At 37.6% G+C, this 26,858-nt stretch overlaps 1 protein-coding gene and 1 non-coding gene across 2 annotated transcripts in view; both read right to left on the bottom strand.

Moving 5' to 3' along the window:
• FRMD3 (FERM domain containing 3) overlaps nucleotides 1-26,858 on the bottom strand; it is a 261,219-nt gene that overhangs the window by 126,728 nt on the left and 107,633 nt on the right. The window lies entirely within an intron of this gene.
• On the bottom strand, nucleotides 7,576-7,682 carry LOC126005509 (U6 spliceosomal RNA). Its single transcript, XR_007494561.1, has one exon. It is a non-coding gene; the product is annotated as a U6 spliceosomal RNA (small nuclear RNA).

Here is a 26,858-nt window from a genome sequence, read left to right as displayed (position 1 = left end):
AAAGAAGAGAAGAAAGAGAGAAAGAGAGAAAGAGAGAAAGAGAGAAAGAAAGAAAGAAAGAAAGAAAGAAAGAAAGAAGAAAGAAGAAAGAAAGAAAGAAAGAAAGAAAGAAAGAAAAGAAAGAAAGAAAGAAAGAAAAGAAAAGAAAGAAAGAAGAAAAGAAAGAAAGAAAGAAAGAAAGAGAAAGAGAGAAAGAGAGAGAGAGAGAGAGAAAGAAAGAAAGAAAGAAGAAAGAAGAGAAAGAAAGAAAGAAAGAAAGAAGGAAGGAAAGAAAAAAGAAAGAAAGAAAAGAAAAAAGAAGAAATAAAGAAAGGAAGGAAAGGAAGGAAGGAAGGAAGGAAGGAAGGAAGGAAGGAAGGAAGGAAGGAAGGAAGGAAGGAAGGAAGGAAGGAAGGAAGGAAGGAAGGAAGGAAGGAAGGAAGGAAGGAAGGAAGGAAGGAAGGAAGGAAGGAAGGAAGGAAGGAGGGGTGGTATATGTAGAGGAAAATTATCACAAACATTGGACTTTCTGGCTTCATCAGGTTGCTGTGACCAAGACTATTCACTGAATCTAAAGGATAGGTTCACTTGATGAACACACAAAAGACAGTTTAGAAAACGACAACAAATAAACAAACAGATTGATTTCTAAACACCCCATTAAGATAGGAGATTAGAATCAAAATTAGGTTGATTTATGAACCACTTCCAGTTTGTGTGTGAAGACTAGCATTGTTTGTTATATTGGTATCAGATTCAACATTTTATTTCTTTCACTTTGACTGATCTCTCACTGATTATCTTCATTACAATGGCCAATATAAAGTTAAACTATACTAACCTTAACTCTAATTACTGACTCTAAACCTAACCCTTACCCTCAGGCAAAATCTACATTACACTCCTCTATCTGTACACTACAGCACCACAAGCATCAATCATTCAAGTGCAAAGAAAACAAACACTAATTCAGAGCCCAGGAGATAAATTTTCTATCCCATGCTAGAAAATGGAGATGAATACTAGAAACTCAGAATCAACACAGATGCCCAATCCATTATCCTAAAACTGCTCCAAGACAGTTTCAGAATGTGACAATTAATTACACATTCCATTTAGTTCCCCCCAAATAATCAGTCCTGTGTAGGACAGTATCACAACTGGAAATACAAAGGTCAATAAGCCTGAAAGTTGGCTTCTTTCTCAGGCTCCCAGATAAAGTACAAATGGGAGTGGGAAGCTGAGCAAAAAGGCTATGAAAATGGTGATGGAAACATGTACAATATCCAGACTGAAGCATATACTTCGGATGGTAGAGTCTCACACTCAATGCCTAGCAGCATCTGGTTTCCAGAGCACTAAGTGAGGAGTAGCCCCTGAGCATAGCTGGGTGAGTCCCAAATTCCCACCAAATTTGTAATATCCATCCCAGGACAAGAACTCCAGTCATGTGGAATTGAATGCCTACTCTTTTTTTTTTTCTTTTCTTTTTTGGTTTTTGGTCACACCTGGCAGCACTCTGAGGTTACTCAGAATTCACTCCTGGCAGGCTCAGGTGACCATATGACCTTCTGCATGCAAGGCAAATGCCTTACCTCCATGCTATAACTTCGGCCCCTGAATGCCTACTCTTAATTTTACAAGTTCCTTGCTCAGCCATCCAACCCTTGCTTTCCTTAGCAAACACATTCCTTTCTAGCATGTCATTCCATCCAATCTACAACTATTTATTAATTTCACTTTTACTTTAGAAGGCATTCTCCTAGTCACTGCATCTGCCCAAGGTAAGTGTGGAGTGGGTGGGTGGGGGGTAAGTGGGGGGGTGAAATCCATCAACTCTGAAAACCTCTAGCAGCTTCTTCCTGCATTGGTTTAGAAAATATGGACAAAGAGTCAGTAGCTCAGTGATAGTACATATACCTTGAATGTAAGACTCTTGGTTCTATTACCTAAATTATAAAGAAAAAGATGATAAGCAGGAAAGAGAGGAGAAAGCAAAAGAACAAATGAGAGAAAACAAAAACAAATGGAAGAAAAAAGACGCAAAAGTATTTTATAAGACCATCTAAGACTAGACAGGCAAAATTTTCTATAGCATTTTCATATACAACCATTCATATCTCTCAATAAGGGTATTAAGTATGTAGCATGGGACAGGTACCATGATAAGAAATGCATATCTATTTGCTCATTTAGTTCTCAAATTCACCTTGGAAGATAACAGCATCTTTTCTTTAACAAATGAAAGGACTAGGAAACTCTAAATTATTTGTTGAAAAAAATGTATTTGCTTCTCTCCAGCAATATAATGAGGCCAGTCCAGTCTAGAAGGCTGAGTTGCCTAGTAACAGGAATTATCTGTCCCTGTATTTCTGAGGTATAAGGTACCTGTTACACTGCCCCAGGGTACTTTGGAAATGTGTTTCTTAATGACACAACTCCACCCTGAAATGTCTCCTAAAGTATGGACAGAGTGAAGAGCCTCTTCTGACTTTTCTCTAAGGCTAAAATGTCATCTTCCATCAGGAACCTACCTATAACCATTGAATTCCATCTATGCCAACACTGTCCAATCAATTTCTTTCCCAGGTTTTTAACAGTCATTTTGGGTTAGTAAGTTGAGACCATCCTTATTAATTTTAGTTAGTGTGTTAAAGGTTCAAATTTTCAATACTTGTTTGTAGTCTCTGTGGAAAATGTTTTAATCCTCATTTGCAACTGACTGACTTCTCAGAGAATATAACTGTCAGAATTCAATGCAAGAATCAAATGAATACAGAAAAGGGGAAGAAAATTAATTATGGAACCTGCTATGTGTAAGCCATGAAGTAGGTGCTTCAGCTAAAATATCATACCCAACTTGGGTAATGACACTATAAAATAATCTTATTTTAAATTTGAGAATACTGAGACCTGGAGAAATACTGTAAATTTCTCTTAAGTTCTAACAGTCTAGATTAAGTCCATTTCCAAACCTACAATCCTTCCATCTCATTATGATGTATCCATAAGAGTGTCTACAAATTTTCCAGAATTTCACTGAGTACTTTTTTTGAACATGTTTAACTAATAAAGCTTTGCGATGCAATGAGTACATAAACACAAGAAAGCAGCTATTGATATGCTAGTGATATAGCTCTCACAATGGCCAATCAGAAGCAGCTGAATATTTGACTAGAGGGGGCTCTGAAAACTGCATTTGATAGATTTTTTCCCAATGGTTAGTGAGCTACAAATAATTCAGATCAACAAGTCAAGTATTTCAACAGAATATGGCTGTATTCTTAACAGAATTGATGAATAACTCAGTTTTGTTTTGTTTTGGTTTGGTTTGGTTTGGTTTTGGTTTTTGGGTCACAGCCCACAGAGCTCAGGGGTTACTCCTGGCTCTATGCTCAGAAATTGCCCCTGGCAGGACCATATGGGAAGCCGGGATTCGAACCACCGTCCTTCTGCATGAAAGGCAAACGCCTTACCTCCATGCTATCTCTCCAGCCTCATACCTTTATCTTTTAAGGTAGCCATTCAATAATTATGTACACTAATTTCGTAAGTTCAAAAAAGTTTCTCTCATTTTTTTATGGTACAGAAATCTAGGGAACTGTCATCTGTTTTTCCTGGTACCGTGTGATAAATCATCCCAATAGTAAAATTCCCAAAGTCATAAAAATAAAGCTTAGATATAAAAAAAAAAATCAAGCTTAGATTTTAAAAAAACAAGCTTAGATATATTTATGATGTGTTCAGACAAACAGGTATCATTCTGTTAGGGCATGGCAAAAGGTTACTATGACTTCTATCTGATATGCATACACTTAACGAAATAGATCTACTTACTTTAAAGGGTTAGTTAAATTAGACATAGGGCTGAATTAGTGGTTTATAGGATCTTTACCTCCTGGAAAGCCAACACCATCCACAGTAAAAAAAAAAATGCTCTTTAGCAGGAGGCACTGTAACAGATCTTATCTCTGCTATCTCTCCCAGAGCAGATTCATTTGTGTGTGTGTGTGTGTGTGTGTGTGTGTGTGTGTGTGTGTGTGTGTGTGTGTGTGTGTGTGTGTGTGTGATGCCGGGGCATACTGGGTTGGCTCATGAAAGGTAAATGCCCTTCTACTGTGTTATCACTCTAGCCCCCAGAACAGATTCATTTGTAATAAATGTACTGTAGAGACCTCTGCACCATCAGTCTCTAGTCATCTGATATGTAAATGCTTAATATAGTTTTGATTATCAAAGTTAGGCAAATGTCAGCCAACTTGCTCATCATATAATATGTATGGAATGTGATGAAGGATCAAGGTATTCAGCCCATGAAGCCATTAACCCCCAAGCCCATTCTTTTCTCTCTTACACCTCTCTTGGGTTTTTGGTTTTTGGTTTTGGTTTTCTGGGCCACACCCCTTTGACCATTTGATGCTCAGGGGTTACTCCTGGCTATGCGCTCAGAAATCGCCCCTGGCTTGGAGGGACCATATGGGACTCTGAGGGATCAAACCACTGTCCATCCTAGGTTAGCACTTGCAAGGCAGCTGCCTTACGTCTAGCACCACCTCTCCAGCCCCCTCTCTTGTTTCCTTAATCTTCATAGCATCCAGGCTTCAGATCCATTAACCCTGGGCTGGGTCAAAACTACATATTAAAAGTACTGGCTGATTGTTATCTCTTGGTCCACAGCTATGTATTCCAGTTTCTGTTACTCATAAACAATGACCCAGGGGAAAGTGAAAAGTGCATTAAATAAAAAGTCAAACAACAATTGTTCAGGGCTGTTCAGGAGACCCTTTTACTTGGACAGTCACTATATTTGTTTCATTGTTTGTAACTAACAGAGCAAGGCAGAGTTGAAGGTGCCAGTCCAAGTAGTTCAAAGGAAGCAAAGTAGAGTTGTATATATTGCCAGTACAAGGGGTGAGGTAAGTGGGAAGATTGCAGTAATAGGGTGCAAACTTCTAGTTATATGATAAATAAGTTCTAGAGGCTGATGATTAAAATACTGATAACAGCTAATACTGTGTTAAAAGTTGCCAACATAGCTTAAATATTATCACCATATATACATATGTATATATATGTATATATAAAAGCTATGTGAAGTAATGTATAATAGCTTCATTATAGAAATTACTTCACAGTGTCTTTCAAAAATTGTATTGTATGCCTTAAATATGTAGTGTTTACTTATTGATCATGCTTTAATAAAATTGGGGAGAAATTTTATAATAATGGAAATAAATAAGTAAACCATTCATCTTTTCAGCCCTTTGCATATTCACCCAACAGAGAATCCAACTGAGATAATGTTTGTGTTCTGCCCCACTAAATGCATGCTGCAGACTTGTAGTTAATAGAATTATACTGTTCACACCACTTAGGTGAAGGGGTTCACATCCTGAATACCTGGCTGTGTTTTGGGGTCAATCCTGATTCTGTGTTCAGGGAACCATACAATGATTCAAACTAGGGTTGAAATATACAACATAATCACCTTAAACTCTGAAATATGTCACTGGCTCTGTGTGTGTGTGTGTGTGTGTGTGTGTGTGTGTGTGTGTGTGTGTGTGTGTGAGTGTGTGTGTATGTGTGTGTGTGTGTGTGCCGCTGGGGGGGTCTGAAAGTTGCAGGGTGAAGGTGGAGAAATTCAAAAAGCAGTCAGATGAAGTTTCAGGAGACAGACAGTTTTATTACATTGCCCTAAAAGCCATATGCATTTCTCCTCATCCTTTCTAAGCTAAGCATTATTAAGCAGCCTTCTTTAGCTGCCCTCCATCCCTTTGCCTCTCTCCCCTCTGCCCAGGCAACACCTTAATTACCAGCCACAGGTGCCTCCCAGCTGTGGGTGAGTCTGACCATCCAGATAAGATTAGCACATGGCATTGAGGGAGCTGTAACAGAGAATATTTATTTATGCCATCAGAAATCTAAAGAAATCTATAGAGTTGAAACTTTACTATTGGAACTTCCCATAGTCAATTCACTAATCTCTACTGACTAATATTATTCAAAAGGTAATAAATACCCATTCAAGTGTTCACCCTCTTATGTTGTCTCTTTCTCTCTTTATAATACCCTTTGTCTTTCTCTCTCTCTTGACATAATGTAGCCAAAGACAGTGTCCATTATTTTGCCCAATACCAACTGGCATAATATTTAAATACTTCTTCCTTGAAATGACGTACTGTAATCAACTGGACTTAGCTAGAAGGATTATTGTACTACATTTTTCTGTAAGTCTGGAGTTGTATGTGCTCAAATTAAAATGCATATATCACACATACACAGATAAATCTATAAAGACAGAGACTAGATTAGTGATTGCCTCAGCTGGATTTGTCAAAGGGAAATACATATAAATAGACAGAATTTCTTTCCTCGGGGATGGTAAAGCTCTAAAATAAAATTATGGTGTTAATAACATAGCTGCATATTTATTAAAAATTTACTGATTTATGATTTTAACAGTTTACTAAATATATATCAATAAAGCTGCCTTTAAAAGTCAGTCTTATATCTCTACAATAACACTTTTGCAAACCATAGTGTCCAAAAGAAAAATGGGGGAGGGAAGAGAGAGATATGGGCAGACAGAAACAGAAGAAAAATGTCTACCCAAAAGACAGGCAGGGGAGAGAACAAGGTAGAAAGAACTGAAACTGGGGACATGAGAGGCAGGGAAAGTGCTCTGATGATTGATGCTGTGCACTGCATGACTGAAACTTAATCATGAACAACTCTGTAACTGAAAAAATAAATCTATTATGAACAACAGTGTAACCATACTGTTTAAATAAAGTAATTTTTTTAAAAAGTCAATCTGAGGGACTAAAGTAATAGGATAGCAGGTATGGCATTTGCCTTGCATGCAGCCAACCCAGGTTCAATGCCCAGCATTCCATTCATGCCATATGTTCTTCCAAGCACAGAGTAATTCCAGGGTGCTGCACTAGAAGTAACTCCTGAGCATTGCCAGGTGTGACCCAAAAACAAACAAAAGTTAATCTGAGGCATCAACAGTATAGCCAGCAACATTAGTGAGCTGTTGCTCTGCTCTTTTGTTTATTTGTCTGTTTATCTTTGGGGAGGAGGGTCTTATCCTCTATCCTCAGGGTTCACTCCTGGCTCTGTGCTCCTGAATCACTCTTAGCCAGGGATAAATACAGATCAGTAATGTGCAAAGCAAGCATACTACCCAATATACTATCTCTCTGACCCTTGCTCTGCTCTTTTTAACAAGGAAATAGTGGGCCCCAGGCCTGTCTTTGCTTCTTTCTAATAAATTTGTTCACCTTTTGCTCAAAACACACACACACACACACACACACACACACGGTTGAGAAATTTTTTTTTTCTTTCTTTAAAGAAAAATTGTTAATGTAACCAAAAGAAGGAGTATGGTCTTTAGTAACAAGCCTGCAACAATCTGCAGAAGTGGCCGAAGAGATGTAATTTGCTTTATTTTCTGTGGTTGTTGGTTGTTCACTCATCTCACTGTGATAGAAGCTGCACTTTTTTCAAAGAAACCTAGAAGCTGCTGGAGATTTGGTTCTCAGACAGCAGGCTTATGTAAATCAAGGATCTAGGGATCTTTTTTTTTTTAAAAATATGGAACGCTTCACGAATTTGCGTGTCATCCTTGCGCAGGGGCCATGCTAATCTTCTCTGTATCGTTCCAATTTTAGTATATGTGCTGCCGAAGCGAGCACGGATCTAGGGATCTTTGCCTGATTCAAAGATCCAAATGGGACATGCTTTTGAAGGATGTGCAATGTTCAATCCTAAGTGTGACCAAAAACTGACAAACAGAAAGCAGCATGTTTATCTCCAAAAGAAACTTCAGTTAGAAGACGTGATAGTTTCCTCCTACTGGGTTCCCTCTTGAAATTTGCTAGGGGGTTGTGTGTTTGACTCAATTCCAAGTTTCTTTTATTCTTGTAAGAATTTCATAAAGCCTTCTCACTAAGGGAACCCACACCAGAATTTCCAGTAATAAATAGTTATTAATGCAATTTTCTAAACTGGTACAGTATATTGTATGGAACATAACAATTCTATCTGTTTGTATACTTCAGATTTCTCAGAAAATCCAGTAATTGGTCAGCCATATCAAAGCATTGAAATTCTTATGACTGCATTTGAGGACCAGTTCTACATAAGTGGTGGTGTTATGGCAAAAGAAGTTACTGATAAAAATAAAATTTGTGACCTGATATCAGAAACTGTCATTATTGTTCAATTTGTCATGCTGCTCAATCTTTGTAGGTATTTGAAGAATGGAATGAAATTGGGAGGAATTTATTGAACTGCCAATGTCAGTTCACAGTCAACTGTTTCATTAGCTTTAAAACAAACTTAAGTCAGGGTTCTTATGATGACCTAATCAGGAAAGTTGTGGCAGTCATCAGGCCAGGAAAACCTGGGATTGAAGTGAAAGCACAGTGGGTAGGGCTCTTGCTTTGCACATGGTCAATCTGTGTTCAATCCCCAACACCCCAGATAGTCCCTTGATGCTGCCCAAAATGAACACTGAGTGAACAGCCAGAAGTTAAACTATGAGTACTGCTGGGTGTGGTCCAAATATAAAAGAAAAAAAAATTGTGGCACAGTTTGTAAAGCAGTTTTAAATGTCACATAGTGTTTTCTTCACACAGAAGATGTACAATTTTAAATGCCCTGATTGCCAGAGAGGTTTGTTTAATAATTACAGTTTTGTTTTGTTTTTTATTTTTTACCAGTTTCACTAAAAAGCAGAAATAACAGCAGAGTAGATTTTTTTTAATATTAAGAAAAATATAAAATGAAAAGACACATAGAAGGTGGTTAATTGCTGTTCAGATATTGATACCAGGGCATGCTTTCCCTAATTACCACCTTATAGTTGCAGAATGCCCTAGATGTAAACATATTATAATTATTTTGATTATACGCATTAATTTATCAAGGAGTTAGATATCTTGCATGAGTGTTTTCTTCTGCGTTTAAGTATCCTATGTCTCTCATATTGTGATATTAAAGTTCATGTAGAAAAAAACCTTTATTATATAAAAATTACAACACAAAAAACAGTTCAATTTGGCTTGCACACAGTATAATATTACTCCAGGTATCATTCAAAATCTCCCACAGACAAGGTGTTCATCCTCATTAGGTGTTGTTGGTCTCAGCCTAACCATCTGGAACTGTTCTCTTAAATTGCTGCTGGGATATTTACATCGAATTACCTCCACTTTCTAAATATATTCACTATCAATATTAAATTTATATTTCATATATAAATGAATAAATTTGTGAAGTATAAACTTATACTCCATATGGATGTTTTTATAAAATATCAATTGAAAATTTCTTTCAAAAATATTATCAAAATAAGAAGTGAATCTGAAGAAGATAAAACAAAGGAATGAGGTGTATTTATTGCATGGACTAGGTCATGAGTCCATTCCCTGTATGATTCTCAACACCAAATGTGTCCCTGAGTCTCTTGAGTGTAGCCATGGTGATCACTGAGCAATTGCCATGTACAAGCTTTGTGAACCACAGTACCACATAGCTGGGCCAAAGCACTGAACTGTTATCTTAGCATTGTGAGGACCCTAGACCTTCTTAATATTGCCTGAGGCATCTCCCACTTCCCCACAAAAAATTACACCAAATTGAATTACAGGCATAAATGTGAAAGGTAGCAACAGAAAAAAAAAATGTGTCTGAAAGAAAATATAAGATAATAGGCAGATCCTGGGCCAACTCCATAGCCTTAATCTTTTCTTGAAAGAGATGTCAAATAAGCCATGAAAAATCATGGGTACAGCAGCCCAGCCATGCAGCTAGAAACTGGCAATCTCAGAAGGAGAGGATGGGCAATTCCCTCACCCTGCAGAAGCCATGTCTGTTGCATTCATCACCCAAAATAGCCGCTTTGCCTTTTGGCCCAATTTTACTTCTCCTCTATAATACTCTGCAGAGACATTAATCTGACCAAACTCCAGGTTTACCAGTATTTGGGCTGATATCACCAGGCTTTATTTGGATTGAGTATGGGTACCCTTCCCCCATATTCCCTTTCAGGGGGGCCAGCAGCTGTAACCACTCCTACGGGTGCAGTCACCTTGTTCACACACTATGATAGAAATAATAACAAAATAATGATGAAAAAGGTAACAACATGAAAATAAAAACCATCTGAAAGAAAGTATAAGTTAATAATAGGCAAATAGTTATACCAGAACACTAAAACGCTATAATAGAAACAATGACAAAAGAATTAGTATTGATAATATCATCTAGAATAAGGACATAATCAATATATGAGGTGACAAGAACAGGAAAGGATATAATATTTATTTCTAACAAAGGAATTAGGTACAGATACTTCTCAAGAAACTACTTCACAAATAAAAAGACAGTCAACTCATTTTCTAAAAAGGGTAAGATGGCTAGAAAGACAGCACATGCTTTACATGCAGGAGATGCAATTTCAATCCCAGGCAGTGCACAATTTCTGAGTAGCTCCAGGAGCTATCCTTAAGTACCACATCTGGAGGCACCTTGAACACTGTTCAATACAAAAGTTAAAATAAGTAAATATTTAAAAGACATATGAAGTGGGCAAGAGACCTAAACAGGCATTTTATGAAAGACAGATCTCCAACTGAACAATACAAATGAAAGAGGGCACAGGTATAACCACCATCTCAATTCCTGTATCTGTCCATATCCTTAGTGGTATTTCTCTCTTTATTACATTTTTTGATATTTAAATCTGCCAAACTTTCAATGGAGAGAAGATAATACTCAATTTAGAATAAAACAAGATTTCCTTTCTTAAAGTGTGAGTTTGGTAGAAGGCACCACCAAAGGTAGTCAAAAAATAGGTATGAAGTAGCAACAACATGATTACTAAAACATGCACATATTACATACACACAAGTACCCATCCCAGACACATGCACATATACCTATATGCACACATACATACATACATACACACCCATACATATCCACATACATATAGCCCCATACAGATACCATACATACATACACACACACTGATAAAATGTAAGGAAAAGAAAAAAAGTAATAATGGGGTAGATAGGACATCCTGAACAGTGATAAAATTACAAGATAATTTACTATAAGATGCAGAACACAGTTAGTCCAAGGCCACCTCACAGAGGAAAGGCCAGGGAAAAAGCTACCTCTTACATTCACTCATGTGCCCATATTACTGAGACTCTCTTTAGTCAGACCCAACTAGATAAGAACAAGATATAAATACCATTAATACGTCTTCCTTCTTGTGCTTAGAGGTAGAAGAATTTGGTCACTGGATCCACATGTACCCCAGGCATCATTTGATGAAACACTGGAGGCTCCTGAGAGTTAGATGGTGTGACCCATTTGGCTCCTAAGGACATTCCAGACTATTACCATAAGGGCAGAGCCCAGCAGTACCCTATCCTTCACCTTCCATTGAATCACTGGCCTGTTAACTAAGCAACAGAAAGGGGTGCTGCACCTCCTGAGCACTGTATGGGAGACCCCAAAAATAATAAAATAAAATTAAAAAGCATTGATAAACAGTGAGAGTACAATCCAAAATATTATGTTCCTTGAACATTAAATGAAGATTCATCACAGATTCATTGCATTTTAGTTTTCATATGCAATTTGTGGAAAAGGAAAAAAAGGAGCAACTCATTTATAGTTTGTTATTTTTATATGTTGTTCATTATTACATGGTAAACCAAGACAATGCCTTGCATAATATATTTCCTATTAATTGGGCATAAACTTGACTTCCCCCAAAAAAGTTAGACATCTCAGGGATAAATTATTAAAACTTATCTTAGGGTGTTATTCCTTCTTTAACTCACTATACAACCTGCATTTAGGAACTTGAGAAAGGACTTTATTCTATAGAGATGTAAAATGACTTGAACAGGAACTTATCAGTTTGAAAACTTGATGACCCTCTTCTGTTTTCCCCTCTAACACTATTCACTTCACCATTTCCCCAATCTATACCTATGAGCCCACTAATTTCTCTTTCTCACACTGAGTTCTCAGCAAAAATATCCATTAGTGCAGGATCCAAGATGCTTGCTATGTTGAATTTCTTAATAGGCATTAAAATTGACCATTAAGTAGCAGACTACTCTTCTGTATCACAAATTTCTTTTTTTTTCTTCCAGTTTTTGAGCACTGCAGCACTCAGGGGTTACTCCTAGCATTGCACTCAGAAATCATTCCTGGCAGGCTCCGGGGACCTTATGGGATGCCAGAAACTGAACCTGGGCCTGGCCTGGGTTGGCTGCAAGCAAGGCAAATGCCCTTCTGCTGTGCTATCACTCCAGCCCCTGTATCACAAATTTCAACCTGAAAAGTGATCTAGGATATAGATCAATTGTTTCCTATTCTACACCTCCCTATTCTAGTGCAAAACAAAACCAATCTTTACATATACTGGAGCATACATATACTGGAGTGTTTACGTATGTATGTATGTATGTATGTATGTATGTATGTATGTATGTATGTATATAAATATAAAAATAATATATATGGAGCTTCTCTGAAACTGAAATAATCCTGTGTATTAATCAAATGATAGGTCTGTTGTCTTGGCACTGGAATGAAGTCTCCTATGAATGGATATAGTGTCTGAATGATTCAGCCTGTAGCCTCAGAGATTCAAACAGTTCCTCCATCTAGTATGCTAAGTGTATGATAAATAAAAGATGAGTAACTGAATGTGATATCCTTTCTTTAAAATTTCCTTTGGCAGCAATTCAACTGAAGTTTGTCATCCACTGTAAGTCAGCTACCTTTATAATAAAGACATCTACTTGCAGTACGTTAAAGAGATAAATGGATGCCCTTTTCATCTTTCCTACACTTGCTTCCTAGTTCCTTTCATTCCTCCCACCTCTTCCCCTATATCTTCTAAATCTCTCTCACTCTCTCATTCACTATCTGAAAAGCAAGCTTAACAACTGCAAGAGAAAAGAACCCTTTTCTTGTGCAATGCAAACACTGTGCTGTTGTGGTCAGCTCAATAATGATTCCCGCATGCAGTCATCTGATCACAGCACTTTAGCCCGCATATGTCCAAGGAACCAGCAGTTGGAAACCATGAAATCTAGCTCACATCTTCCTGATTACATTCACCAAACTCCATTCCTTTCTCAGACCAAAGCAAAATAAAAGAGTTCTACTAAAAGAGATCTTGGCAAGCCAATTTTGTCATGGCAAGAAACAGCTTTTCATTTATTTCCTGAATATATTTATAAAATTTTTGTTGAAACAGAAGTCAACGATCCTTTAGGTCAATACTCCTTAAATATTTTTAGTGTTGGAGGAGCTTGGTATATAGCTAACAGTGCTTAGGGCTTACTCCTGGCTGTCTACTTAAAAATCACTCCTGGTGGGACATGAAGGGCCCCATACAATGCTGGGGACTGAACCTGGGTTTTACATACAAGGTAAGAATGTGCCTTATCTGCTGTATACTCTCTCAGTACCTCTGTTTAAACTTTTTTTTTTTTTTTTTTTTTTGGTTTTTGGGTCACACCCGGCAGCGCTCAGGGGCCACTCCTGGCTCCATGCTCAGAAATCTCTCCTGGCAGACCGGGGGACCATATGGGATGCCTGGATTCGAACCAATGACCTTCTGCATGCAAGGAAAACACCTTACCTCCATGCTATCTCTCCGGCCTCTCTTTAAACTTTCAACCTCAATTCATAGTTGGATATATTTTTTAACCTCACAACGAAATGTACACATTCATTCATTCTCATATACAAATGTACAGTGAATCAGTAGCCAACAACTCTTAAAGATGCATGTGACAAAACAAATTAAGGAAAAATAAAAAACTTTGACTATCACGAAATTTACATTTCAATGTAAACTTACCCCTGTGTGTATCTGTGTGCATATATTCATTTGTTTGCTTGTTTATGTTTTAATGTTGATCACAGAATTATAGATTATTTTTCATTAATGGGTCAAAACCAATAAGTTGAAAATTACTAGTATGATCTTATGTTTTCATTCTACAGATACAGACATTTAGAAATTGTGAAATTAAGTTTTAAATTTGAACCTGTCTATATCCTAGTGAAATATCCTAGTGAAAATGTCTAGCAGATCTTTAAATATATAGTGTGAAGCTCAAAGATGTTTAGAATAAAGTACAGATCTGGAAGTCAGCCAGTTAATGCCATGGAATGAAGAAGTGTTGCAAAAAAAAATAAAGTGCTAAAGTTCTTTCTTTAAGATTGTACTGCAAGATTATCCAAAGCTGTACCAACATTTGCATAAGAATGCATTTTGGATACACAAACTACAGAGGCCTGCAGGGGCTGTACCCAGAAGACTCCAAATGCCAGGACTTCTGTGTGTCTTCAGCTGGTATGTTGGGGCTCTGGGCAGGACAGCTAGCCATAGGCCTCCTGGCTGACCACTTAGTCCAGGGGATTAAGATCTCCCCATGCCAGACTGGTCTTCATGGCCAAGCCTGGTAAATCGGGCCCTGGGGGGAGGGCGGGGGAGAGAAACTCCTCTCATATGCACACTGGGCCCCATTCAGGAGTTCTTTGCTTACTAGTATTCATTTTCAAAAGTGCTCCGGCTTTTAAACAACACCCATAAATGTTCTTAATTCTCGACTGTTCCTATGAAAAAAAATGGAATGCCCTAGATTTGGAGGATAATATTCAAATAGGTCTCTAAAATTAGTGTATATGTAGACGTGATTTCCTATACAGTGGTCCTCTCTGACTGCCAAGCCTAATCCATAAACAATTCATGTATACAATGTATATAGCCCCTCTGATATATTGCCCTTCCCCCAAACCAGAGCCTCTTCTACTCCCTCATCTCCCAATCCGGATTCGTTATCTTTCCCTTAATTAATCCTCTTTACCCTCAGTTCTTAACTTTTTAGGCACCAAGACCAACCTCCTGCCCCAACAGATTCTGCCCTTTCACACACCCCTACAAAGCTCATTATTACTCCTTAACTCTCTCACCCCAACCATCAGTACCCCACATTTACCCTTTTTAACTTCAGTACTACACAGTCCTAATCATAGACCAAAGTCGTGCATTGGATTTAACTACCCCCAACTATTTCAAAAGACATAAAATGGACACATCTGTCTTTTGAATATTTTATGTGTATTTTCTTTGACAGCTAAAACTCTTTCTAAATATTCTTTTTGTTTTTGTTTTTGGGCCACACCCGGCAGTGCTCAGGGGTTACTCCTGGCTGTCTGCTCAGAAATAGCTCCTGGCAGGCACAGGGGACCATATGGGACACCGAACCAACCACCTTAGGTCCTGGATCGGCTGCTTGCAAGACAAACGCCACTGTGCTATCTCTCCGGGCCCTCTAAATATTCTTTTACAGTGACAATTCTACCCACTTTTTATCTTGCCTTCTCTTTGTGAGCTGTTTAATAAGGAATTTTGGTGAAAGAGTCCCTCAGTTTAATGCTTATGATTGAACCATGTCATGGGGATTGTTGGACTTGTTCTTATGGCCCCCATAAGCACCAATAATGCCACGTGGCATTGTTCCTTGTTTGCATAGGCACATTAAAATGGGAAAATACTATACATACAAATAAGTTCTTATCTATTAGAGATTGGAATACACAAATCTTGTAGTGCAATGAACCTTACACCCTGAACATTGATATAATGACCTGGCACAGGCCTCAGAAGAATGGGCATCCTCCATTCACCCCTGAATCAGGGAAGCTATCTACGAAACACCCAAGGTTTTTTATACAACACCCTGAAGCAATCCTCTACCAGAGAAGACCCTACTACCGCTCTGACATCGACCTGCTCAAAAGAGACTTCCCTTAACACTAAGAAGACTTGACAACAACAACAACCTGCTTACAGGACAGGGCTCTCTGCATTGCCCTTTAATTGTGAGGTGAAACGAGAGGACATTCTGCACCATCCTGACTGCAGTGTAGGATATGCAGATTCCAGGATCTTTAATACAGAAGCATGATACCAACAACAGAGACTGTGTGAAAAATAAAACTGTATTGGCACTACAGACAATGACCTGGATTGGACAAACTAGTTTGCCTGGAGCCTAGAGTTGGTCTTATGCCAGGAAACTTCATGGGTAGGGTCTCCTTGTATTTAGGTCAAGTCTTTTCCTTTCCATGTCCCTCATATTTTGGTGGGCCTATGCAAAAAATAATTGCCACTCTAACACTATTTTTACTGTGCTCCTTTGACTCTAATCCTTAAGAAATACAACCCACTTAAACTTTTGAGGTTAACTTAAACTAATATGCATGTGCATGGAAATGTAAAAAAGTACTTTGCCTTCAATGTCTAAGGAGTTACATAAGTTTTATGGCTTTAGATTGCTTTGTGTGCTGCTAAGAAATATTATGTATTACAATCTGGGGACTTGAGGGACAAAGTAATTGTTACATGGGTTCTGTCTTATTTTTCTTAATATTCTTTGGCTGAAAGTTCAAAGTTAAGATATCAGCAATGGGACTACTGAGAATTCTGTTTATGGGTGATTGTCCTTCCACTGTAACTTTACCTTGTCCTCTTTCTTTGCATCTTTGTTCTCATAATTAAAAATTAAAAATTAAAAAAGAGAATGCATTTTGCAGAGGAAAAAGCCAATACAGAAAACCAAGGGAGAATTACAGGAATAAAGTTCACATTGCACAGAGGCAAAGTGTTATAGATGAACTGGATTTAGCAATTACTGACATCTGGTATCTATTGAGACATGGGTAGACACTAGGCTAGAAATGACTGAAAAATGACTGAGATGTCAGTGAAGACTATGTTTTGAATAATATTGACCAAAGAAGTAAAGAGTGAGCAATGACACAATAGCTGTAGAAGGCAGAAAGATCATGGCACAGGAAAAGAATAAGAAAGGAATAGATGCATAATACTGAGAAATAAGAGCCAAGAGTAAAAGCCAAATATCCCAATATTTACTTATATTGTAAATATATGTAAATACATTTACATATATTTATGGGAACATATGTAAAGACATTTACATATATTTATGGGGTGTTAGTTACAAGGGCACAGGTAGAGGTGTAGTAAAGAGATTTCTCTGCTGAATTAGGGGGAAAAAAGCACTTGGCGGTAGATGCAGTGAATTGTTATGTGTAAAAATTAGAAATGCAAGCAAATAAATATCTGATATGTTCTTTCTTGGTTAAAATAAGGCCTCTAAGAGGGAGGTAGTGCAGGAATGTAGTGCCAGAGAGATAGTGCAGGAAGAAAGCATGTAGCAAACTCAAGAGACTCTACTTGGAATCCCTGATCCTACATAGTGTCCCCTGTGCACCACTAGGGGTCACACTTGAGCACAGAACCAGGAGTACTCACTGTACACTGTCAAATATGGCCCAAACGCCACACTCACAATGACCAATAATTAATAAATAAATAAGTAAATAAATATTTAAGTGGAAATAGAAACGGAAATGTTGGAAGAGTATGTCAATGACAAGATTCAAGTATGACTGGAGCAGCTCTAGAAAAAGAGATGGAAAATAGCTGGTCGGCATCCTTGATCATGGGAAAACCTTTATGCCCATCTGTCTGCCTATAGTCTCTGAAAATGATGACTGGATTGATTCAGGATTGAGTGATCACCGGCACCTCCTGATTACTTGAAACATCACCAAGAATGATTCTGGCACTGTCCAAAAAAGGAGTAATGAGAGGAGAGAAAAGAGGGGAGGGGAGGGGAAGGAAAGAACTAGAAATATTGTGATTATTCTTTATCCACTAGGTTTTTCAATTCCCCTTCACCTTTTCTATAATTACTCATAACATTTTCCCATCTGCTGTCTGGAGTTCCATTTCCTGCAGAGGAGTTTATAGGATATAAGAGTTCGTGATTTTATAGGAGGTTAAATAACACCTGGACATAACTGATTGGGAACAAAACAATGAAAACCAGGTGTTTTGGACAAATATAATTTTTAAAACATTTTTTATTATTTTTCTGTGACTTATAACACTATTAATGATGGTTTCCCATGCATGTAGTTTAAACGCCACATTCATCATCAGTGTACTCACCTTTCTCCCCAAGAGAAGCCAACACTCTTTCCTTTCAAATTTCACCCCTCACCCCCAGCATCTCCCAACTCAATTGGTGTGGATTGTGTTGCTTTTGGACTTTTGTTGATACCTTGATCATATAACTCCTCTGCAGGAAATGGATCTCCACAATATTATCCTGAACTCTCTCCAAGGTCAAACAGCAGAAAGTGAACTAATTGGCTTTGTAAATGTGTGTTGTCACCTAAGCAAATTCAATTGTATTTCTGACTTCTGTATTCTTCAAACTAACAAATGTATATAATATATTATCATTACCAAATAAACTTCAAAGGATGTTTTCCCAGACTGTATTTTTTCTGAGACCTAATCTCTCTTTATGGTAGCATAAAACTAAAAGATAGCTTTCAATCTAGAATGACACTGGTCATCAGAGACTCTAAAGTGGTCAGCAGAAAAAAATGAAAATGGTTATCATTTGTGGAGTTTTTTTTATATACTTGGAATTATACACATTTTTGCATTAAATTGTTACCAGAGCCCTTCAAAACAATCATTTAATTTTTTCTCATATAAGTAAACTGAGATACAGAAAAAATAATAAATCAAGATCACATCTTTAGGAATTGGCCAGATGAAACTCTAAGTCCTGGTCATCAAACTATAAATTCTTTTTTTTTTTTCCTTTGGGTCACAACCAGTAATACTCAGATGTGTTCTTGGCTCTCCACTCATGAATTACTTCCAGCAGTGCTGAGACCACAGGGATGCTGCAGATGAACCTGGGTAGGCTGTGTGCAAGGCAAGTACACTCCCACTGCACTAACACCCTGACCCAGAATCCAAATTCTTAAAAATCACACAAAAAGCTAAAATTCAAATAAGAAGATGGGCCTACTCTGATCCAAAATATGATGACAGATAGGCCATCTTCTTCATTTCAGTGGTGATTCTTTCAGATAAGTGAAATTTCCTAAAGCCAAAGATTAATGGCAAAGTAACACAGTAAAGTGACTCAATAAAGGTAATTTCTCTGCATATCATCTCTGGAAACAGTCTGGCTATCTATTCTCAATCTGGAAAAACTATAGGTTCAACTAATCACCATATCAGAGACTGCAAAAGAGCAAAAGACACAATACAAGTAGCATACCTGGAAGCTCTGGAAGTGCCTGGGACCCCCCCTGCCAGATCACTGCACATGTGCAAAAAGCTGCTACTGTTGAGCTTAGGGGTGTAGGAACCTCCAGAAACTCATTTATAGACCAAAAGATCCAAAGACCCAACTTTCTAATTAGTGAAAGGAGATAAGTTAGAAGCTCACTTTTCTTAAGTGACCATCAGAGTTAACAAAGACCCTGTAAGTTTGCTAGAAATGCCACAGAAATGGTTGCTCAGTGAAAGTCTTACACAGGAAGGACAAAGGATCAGGCCTCTTTTAACAGCTTTGTTCAGGATTTTGTTTGGTTGCTTGATTGTTTTTAGGGTATGAGGGTTTTGTTGTTATTTATTTTGGTTTGTTTTTGGTTTTGTTTTTGATCACACCTAGCAGTGCTAGAGTTACTTCTGGTTCTGCACTCAGGAATCACTTCTGATGGCCTATAGGAACTATATGGGATCTAATCATGCTGGGATTGAACTGAACCAGCATCATGCAATGCAAAAACCCTACCCACTGTAGTATCTTCCCAGCCTCACACACACACATACACACACACACACACACACACACACACACACACACACACACACACCACAGTTTGGTTTACTTGAGCTAGAACCATCCAGAGATTTGATCAAAGTGTATTTGACAAATTGACACTTCCTGTGTTCAAATTTCAATTCTACAAAAAACTGAGTGAGCATCAGACAATGTGAATGTGTCAAACCTCTCCCTTCCTCTACCTCTGCATTTTTTCCAACTTTAATATTTAATTTTACAATATTTTCTGAAATGAAAGTAGAGACCACTGACTCTGCCTTTGTTTTGCTTGCATGATCTGAAATGGAAATATCCTGCACAGAAAGCTTAATATAATGTTACTTAAGCAGCTGTGTTTTTAGAAAATGAGACCAGTTCTTTTATAGGCTAGACATAATAGCATCTCAAAAATGAGAAGTCAGGAATGTACAATAGTCTCCCACTGTTGCATTAGTAAACTATATGTAAAGTAATTTAAAAAAAAAAGAAAAAGCTCTCTCAGCTTAAAAACAGAACATTGCTTTTATGATAGTAAAAAAACAGTGCCACAGTAATTACCAAATAACCCATTTGTAGCACTGTCATTATTTCCAAAATGAAGTAATGATGTAGTTGATATAGTTGTTGAAAATAAGACTATACCTATAATAAACAAGCCTTACCTATAAACATAACTCAGTACTTGCACATTATCTCTGTTAACTGGTGCAATTACCCATACAAATTTGGCCTTTTTAGTTTCATTTTTTTTTTTACAACTGTGAATACTAAATCTGAAAAGAATCCAGGAAGTGGTCTCTCTGATTTTTGCAATGAACACACATTCTATAGTCTTGGGACTGTTGGTCCAACCACACTGAAAAACCCATTTATGAATCAGTGAAAGGAAAAAGATTATAGCCTCTTGGCAAAATAATGACTATAAGCTGGCAGCCTCTTCTCCTATTTAGTTTCTATTTATTCAACCACAGCAAGTAGAGTGCCTCACCCGTTAGTCCATTAAGGGATGACTGCAATCATTAAGAGATAACTGCTAAAAGCACAGATGGAAAATATCAGCCATTGCTTTCATTATTTTATCTTGCTGGATTTTGCAGAATGTATAGTGATTATACAACAAAAAAGACATATATTCTAGATTTACAGAAAAACTATACAGAATAGAAGAATGTGTCAATATCTAGGTATCCTTTACAAGAACAACCAGAGTGGGAAGCTTGAGACTAACAAGCATATTCTCACAACCAAGCAACTTGACTGAAAATGTCAAGCATGATGAAGTTGTGGAGAATAACAAGAGCCAGTAATTGAGGGCCTCCCGGAAGTCATATTTATTTTCCTAATTGGAACACCGTGGTCAGTCTTAGAAACTTTCTCCATAAAGGACATGTATACATGTACTCCCAAGTATATGCAAAAGGTTCAAAGAAAACACAGTCTGTAGGGCTAATTTTAAAACCACTAATCTTGACCTAAATTAGGCACAAATTGGAAGTTGAGTTCTTCCAATGCCACAGCTAACCACCCACTCTTTTGCACCTCCTAGCAAGGTCAGCTGCATTACACAAAGTAGTGCCAACCCTTCAAGCTACAAGGCACCATCTGGAAAAGCAATAAATAATTGGCCTCAATAGGGAAACAGTCACAAACAGCAAAATGCAGCCAGACAGATATCTGTCTGAACTTATAGACTCATCTGCTTGTTCAATAAATATTTGTTGAGAATCTCCTCTGTATCAGATATTAGAAATAGAAAGGGACATTCCCACTAAATCTCAATGCCAGCAAAGGAATTTGAGCAGAATTTGATGAAATTTGGATACAGAGATGTCCTAAGACATTGTTTCACCAAGTAGATTCCCCGGCCACTGCCACATTATGGAACCCCAAATTTATGAGTGTGACCTATGAAAAACAGCCTGAGTTAGGGACAAGAGGGTAATCAAAGTGATTCCACAGCTGAGAATAGCTTATGTCTCAGGAAAAAAGGGAGAGCATCTGGCTTCTCTTATGGTATGGACCGCATCTTGCTTCCCTTTTCTCTTTATCACGAAGAAAATGGAACGTATTAACTTCACTGAATGAGCCATTCAGGGAGTTATACAGAGAGCAGAAGATGAAAATAGACTTGCTCAGTTTACTAGTACAGAAAAGTAACATATTTGATGTACTAACTGTAAATTTTTAACAGCAAACTAAATTTTCTTTACACGAAGAAACCTCAACATTCAGTACCTATTTTGTACAGGAACCAATTCAGAACAGAGAATGAACTTAACTTAGTTTTGTTATGAGAAAAACAAGAGAGTCATTTTATGTTTGCACAACTTGACAAACTTTGACAAATAGAGATATACAGATAGATGATAAATATATGTCATGCTTGATTCCTTTATACCTTTTAAAAAGATAAGTTTCTTGGCAAGAAGCATAAATTGGCATTTCACAAGAAAAAAAATCATGAACGCAAGCAAAGCAAAGGTATGAAAAGACAGTGATCCATAATCATAGCAAATATTCTTTAAAACCAAGCCACTATTGGGGCTGGAGTGGTGGCACAGAGCATAAGGCATCAGCACACTAGCCTAGGACTGACCACTGTTCAATCCCACAGCATCCCCTCTGGTCCCCCAAACCAGGGGCGATTTCTGAGCGCATAGCCAGGAGTAACTCCTGAGCGTCACCGGGTGTGGCCCCCAAAAAAAACAAACACAAACAAAAACAACACCAAGTCACTATTTACTCAGCTTTTTGGCTAAGATCAAGTGTGAAAAACCAAACTATCTGGGGCTGGAGCGATAGCAGTGGGTAGGGTGTTTACATGATGCTGATCTGGGTTCAATTCCTGACATCCCATATAGTTCCCATGAGACTACCAGGAGTAAATTCTGAGTGTATAGCCAGGAGTAGCCCTTTATTGCCACTGGGTATGACCCCCAAATAAAACAAAATAAAAAACCAAGCAACAATATATACTAAGACTGATAAACATTTTAAAATCTGGCATTTTCAAGCATATGAATGAGAAGAGCAAAGACTTAAAAAAAATAAATGGTATAACTAAGCAGAGATTAAGATGAAAATTATGAGTACTTACACTAAAAAAGAAGCTTAAAGAAAGTTTATTACATATACAGCAGGAGATATTGAATATAAATGTATGTAGAAAAAATAATTCTGAAGTAAAATACCTACCTTTGTAATAGAATGAAACTGAAAACTATTGAAATACCCATAAGAAAGAATAAAATTAATTCATACATGAATTATCTCTATAGACATACACAAACCACTCATATATATGCAATAAGAAGGGGGGAAAAAACCCTCATTTACAAAGGAAGGAACAAAAGATTCAAACCAAATCTTTCATTTGAAACAATTCAGGCAAGAACAACATATTTAAAATACTGAATGAAAAACTTCCAGCCTAAGGTACAGTACTTAGAAAAACTCTCATTTACATGGGAGGGAAGGTTAAAACATTCTAAGACCAAAAAAGAACTCGCAATATTTTCACTAATAAAACTGATTCTAAATTAACTGCTCAGAAATCAATTACACAAGCCAAACACCCAACTGTAATATGAAACACGCTACACAACAAAGCAGCACAACAACCCTCTCCATAAATAATTTTCTGAAATGTCAATAGACTAAACTCTCTCATTGAAAGGCAGAGAAAAAGGGCTGGGTGAGGAAACAAAACCCAGACATCTGCTGCCTGCAGGAAACACAATTAAAGATAGACACAAGATTAGAGTAAAAGGAAAGAAATCAATTATACATGCCACTGGGAGGGAGAGGGGGAGGGAGGGAGGGAGGAGGGAGGGGGAGGGAGGGAGGGAGGGAGGGAGGAGGGAGGGAGGAAGGAAGAAGGAAGGAAGGAAGGAGGAAGGAAGGAAGGAAGGAAGGAAGGAAGGAAGAAGGAAGGAAGGAAGGAAGGAAGGAAGGAAGGAAGGAAGGAAGGAAGGAAGGAAGGAAAGGAGAGAGGGAGGGAGGGAGAGAGAGAGAGAGAAAGAGAGAAAGAGAGAGAGAAAGAAAGAAAGAAAGGGCCGGGCGGTGGCGCTAAAGGTAAGGTGCCTGCCTTGCCTGCGCTAGCCTTGGACAGACCTCAGTTCGATCCCCCGGTGTCCCATATGGTCCCCCAAGCCAGGAGCAACTTCTGAGCACATAGCCAGGAGTAACCCCTGAGCGTTACTGGGTGTGGCTCAAAAACCAAAAAAAAAGAAGAAAGAAAGAAAGAAAGAAAGAAAGAAAGAAAGAAAGAAAGAAAGAAAGAAAGAAAGAAAGAAAGAAAGAAAGAAAGAAAAAGAAAGAAAGAAAGAAAGAAAGAAAGAAAGAAAGAAAGAAAGAAAGAAAGAAAGAAAGAAAGAAAGAAAGAAAGAAAGAAAGAAAGAAAGAAAGAAAGAAAGAAAGAAAGAAAGAATTATATCAGAAGAAATTGCATTCAACCTTAAAAAAGTACTCAAAGATAGACAATACTTATTGATCAGGGAACATTAGACCAAGAGCATTAACTCATAAATCTTTATGTACAGAATGCAGAACCAGAACAATATGCAACGCTTTTGCTCAGAAGCCTAGGGAAACATATGGAAGAAAATGTAATAGTACTGGGAAATTTCAACACATCATTGTCAACACTTGATTGATCCACTAGGCAGAATATTAGCAAAATCTTAAGAGCCCTAAATGAGAAACTAGAAGAACTAGGACTAATGGACTTCAACAAGGCATTCCATTCAGAAAACAAAATACACAATATTCTCAAGTGCACATGGAACCTTCTCTAAGACAGATGATGCCTTAGGACACAAATCTAACTTACATAAAACCACAAATATAAAAAGTATACCAAGTACCCTATCAGACTATAATGCAACAGAGATCAACATTGACTGACTGTAAAAATAAGATGTGGAGAAAATCTAACACTGGAGACTAAACAACATGCTGCTTAACAAAACCAAGAGCAATAGCAAATTAAAGAAGGAATAAAAAACATTTCTTGAGATGAATGACAATGAAGAAACAAATAGCCGAAGTCTAAGGAACACAGCAAAAGTAGTAAGGGGGAAACTCATCCATACAGGCCTACTTTAAGAAAGAGGAAAATGGGGCCGGGTAGGTGGCGCTGGAGGTAAGGTGTCTGCCTTGCAAGCGCTAGCCAAGGAAGGACCGCGGTTCGATCCCCCGGCGTCCCATATGGTCCCCCCAAGCCAGGGGCGATTTCTGAGCGCATAGCCAGGAGTAACCCCTGAGCGTCAAATGGGTGTGGCCCAAAAACCAAAAAAAAAAAAAAAAAAAAAGGAAAATGACAAAATTAAGAACTTAAAGGTACACCTTATATTTCTGGAAAAGCAGGAGTGAAGGAACTAAAACACAGGTAGAAGAAAAGAAATAAAAAAAGAGCAAAATAAACAACATAGAAACAAAGAAAACAATACAAAATATAAATGAGAACAGGAGATTTTATTTTTGAAAGAAGTTCCAGTGGTCCTCAAACTATGGCCCGCAGGCCACATATTGTATTTGTATCTGTTTTGTTTCTTCATTGCAAAATAAGATATAAGCATTGTGCATAAGAATTCGTTCATAAGTTTTGTTTTTACTATAGTCAGACCCTCCAATGGTCTGACTGGCCCCCTGTTTAAAAAGTTGGAGGACCCCTGGTTCAAAGTTTTGTTTTTACTATAGTCAGACCCTCCAATGGTCTGACTGGCCCCCTGTTTAAAAAGTTGGAGGACCCCTGGTTCAATAGACAAATGATTGGCAAAACTCTCATGGAAAAAAAGGAAAAACACTCAAATATGTTGGATCATAAACGAAAGGGGAGAGATTATAACAGAACCACAAGAAATACAATACATCATGAGGTCTTATTATGAAAAATAGTACTAAGTTAGAGAACCCAGAAGAAAAGGACAAAGTCCTAAAAAAATATATCACTTTCAAAGACTTAATAAGAAAATAGGGAGGTGGAGGGTGGAGTAGTGTCACATGCAGTAGGGTATTTACCTTGCAAGCGCTAACCTAGGACAGACCATGGTTGGATCCCCAGACATCCCATATGGTCCCCCAAGCTAGGAACAATTTTTGAACTCAAAGCCAGGAGTGGCCCCTAAGCATCACCGGCTGTGGCCCAAAAAACAAAAAAAAAAAAAAAAAAAAAAAAAGGAGGGGAAGAAGAGGAGGAGGAAAAGGAGGAGAAGAAAATAAAAGCTTATATAGGCCAACCACAAATAAGTAAATTGAAACAATAATTAAGAAACTTCCCAAGAAGAAAAGTGCAGGTCCAGACGGTTTCACAGGTAAATTCTATCAAACATTCAGAAAAGAATGATTACCATTGATACTCAGATTCTTCCAAAACATCAAAAAGACAGGAATCCTTCCTAATTCTTTTTATGAAGCCAATATCATGTTCATTCCCAAAGCTGACAAAAATACCATCAAAAAAGAAAATTACAGACCAATCTCACTAATGAATATAGGTGCAAAAATCCTTAGCAAAATCTTAAAAAACTGAATCCAATAACACATCAATAAGATTATTCATCATGGCCAGACTTTCATTCTAGAGGTGCAAGGATGGTTCAACATCAAATCAATCAACATCAACACCACATCAATAAAAAGAAAGACAAAAATAACATGATCATATCAATCATTGCAGAGAAGTCATTAGAAAAAAATACATTTATTCATGAAGAAAATCCTCAGCAAAATAGGGCTGGAAGAAACCTTCCTCAAGATAGTTACAGCTATCTATAAGAAGCCCACAGGCAACATTATTCTTAATGGCAAAAAACTGAAAACATTTTCACTAAGGTCAAGCATTAGGCAAGACTAGCCACTGTCTCCACTTTTATTCAACATAATATTAGAAGTCTTAGCAATAACAATCAGACAACAGAAGGGACTTAAAGGAATTAAAATAGGCAAAGAGGAAGTCAAACTATCTCTATTTGCAGATGATATGATAATATACATTGAAAACCCTAAAGAGTTCACAGAAAGCTCCTGGAAATAATAAACCAATAAATACAGCAAAGTAGCTGGCTACAAAGTCAGCATTCAAAAGACAAGTTG

The sequence above is a fragment of the Suncus etruscus genome, chromosome 3 (genome assembly GCF_024139225.1).
Source record: "Suncus etruscus isolate mSunEtr1 chromosome 3, mSunEtr1.pri.cur, whole genome shotgun sequence".
Lineage (NCBI taxonomy): Eukaryota > Metazoa > Chordata > Mammalia > Eulipotyphla > Soricidae > Suncus > Suncus etruscus.
Note: the sequence above shows the minus strand (reverse complement) of the source record. Positions and strands in the feature narration are given on the sequence as shown.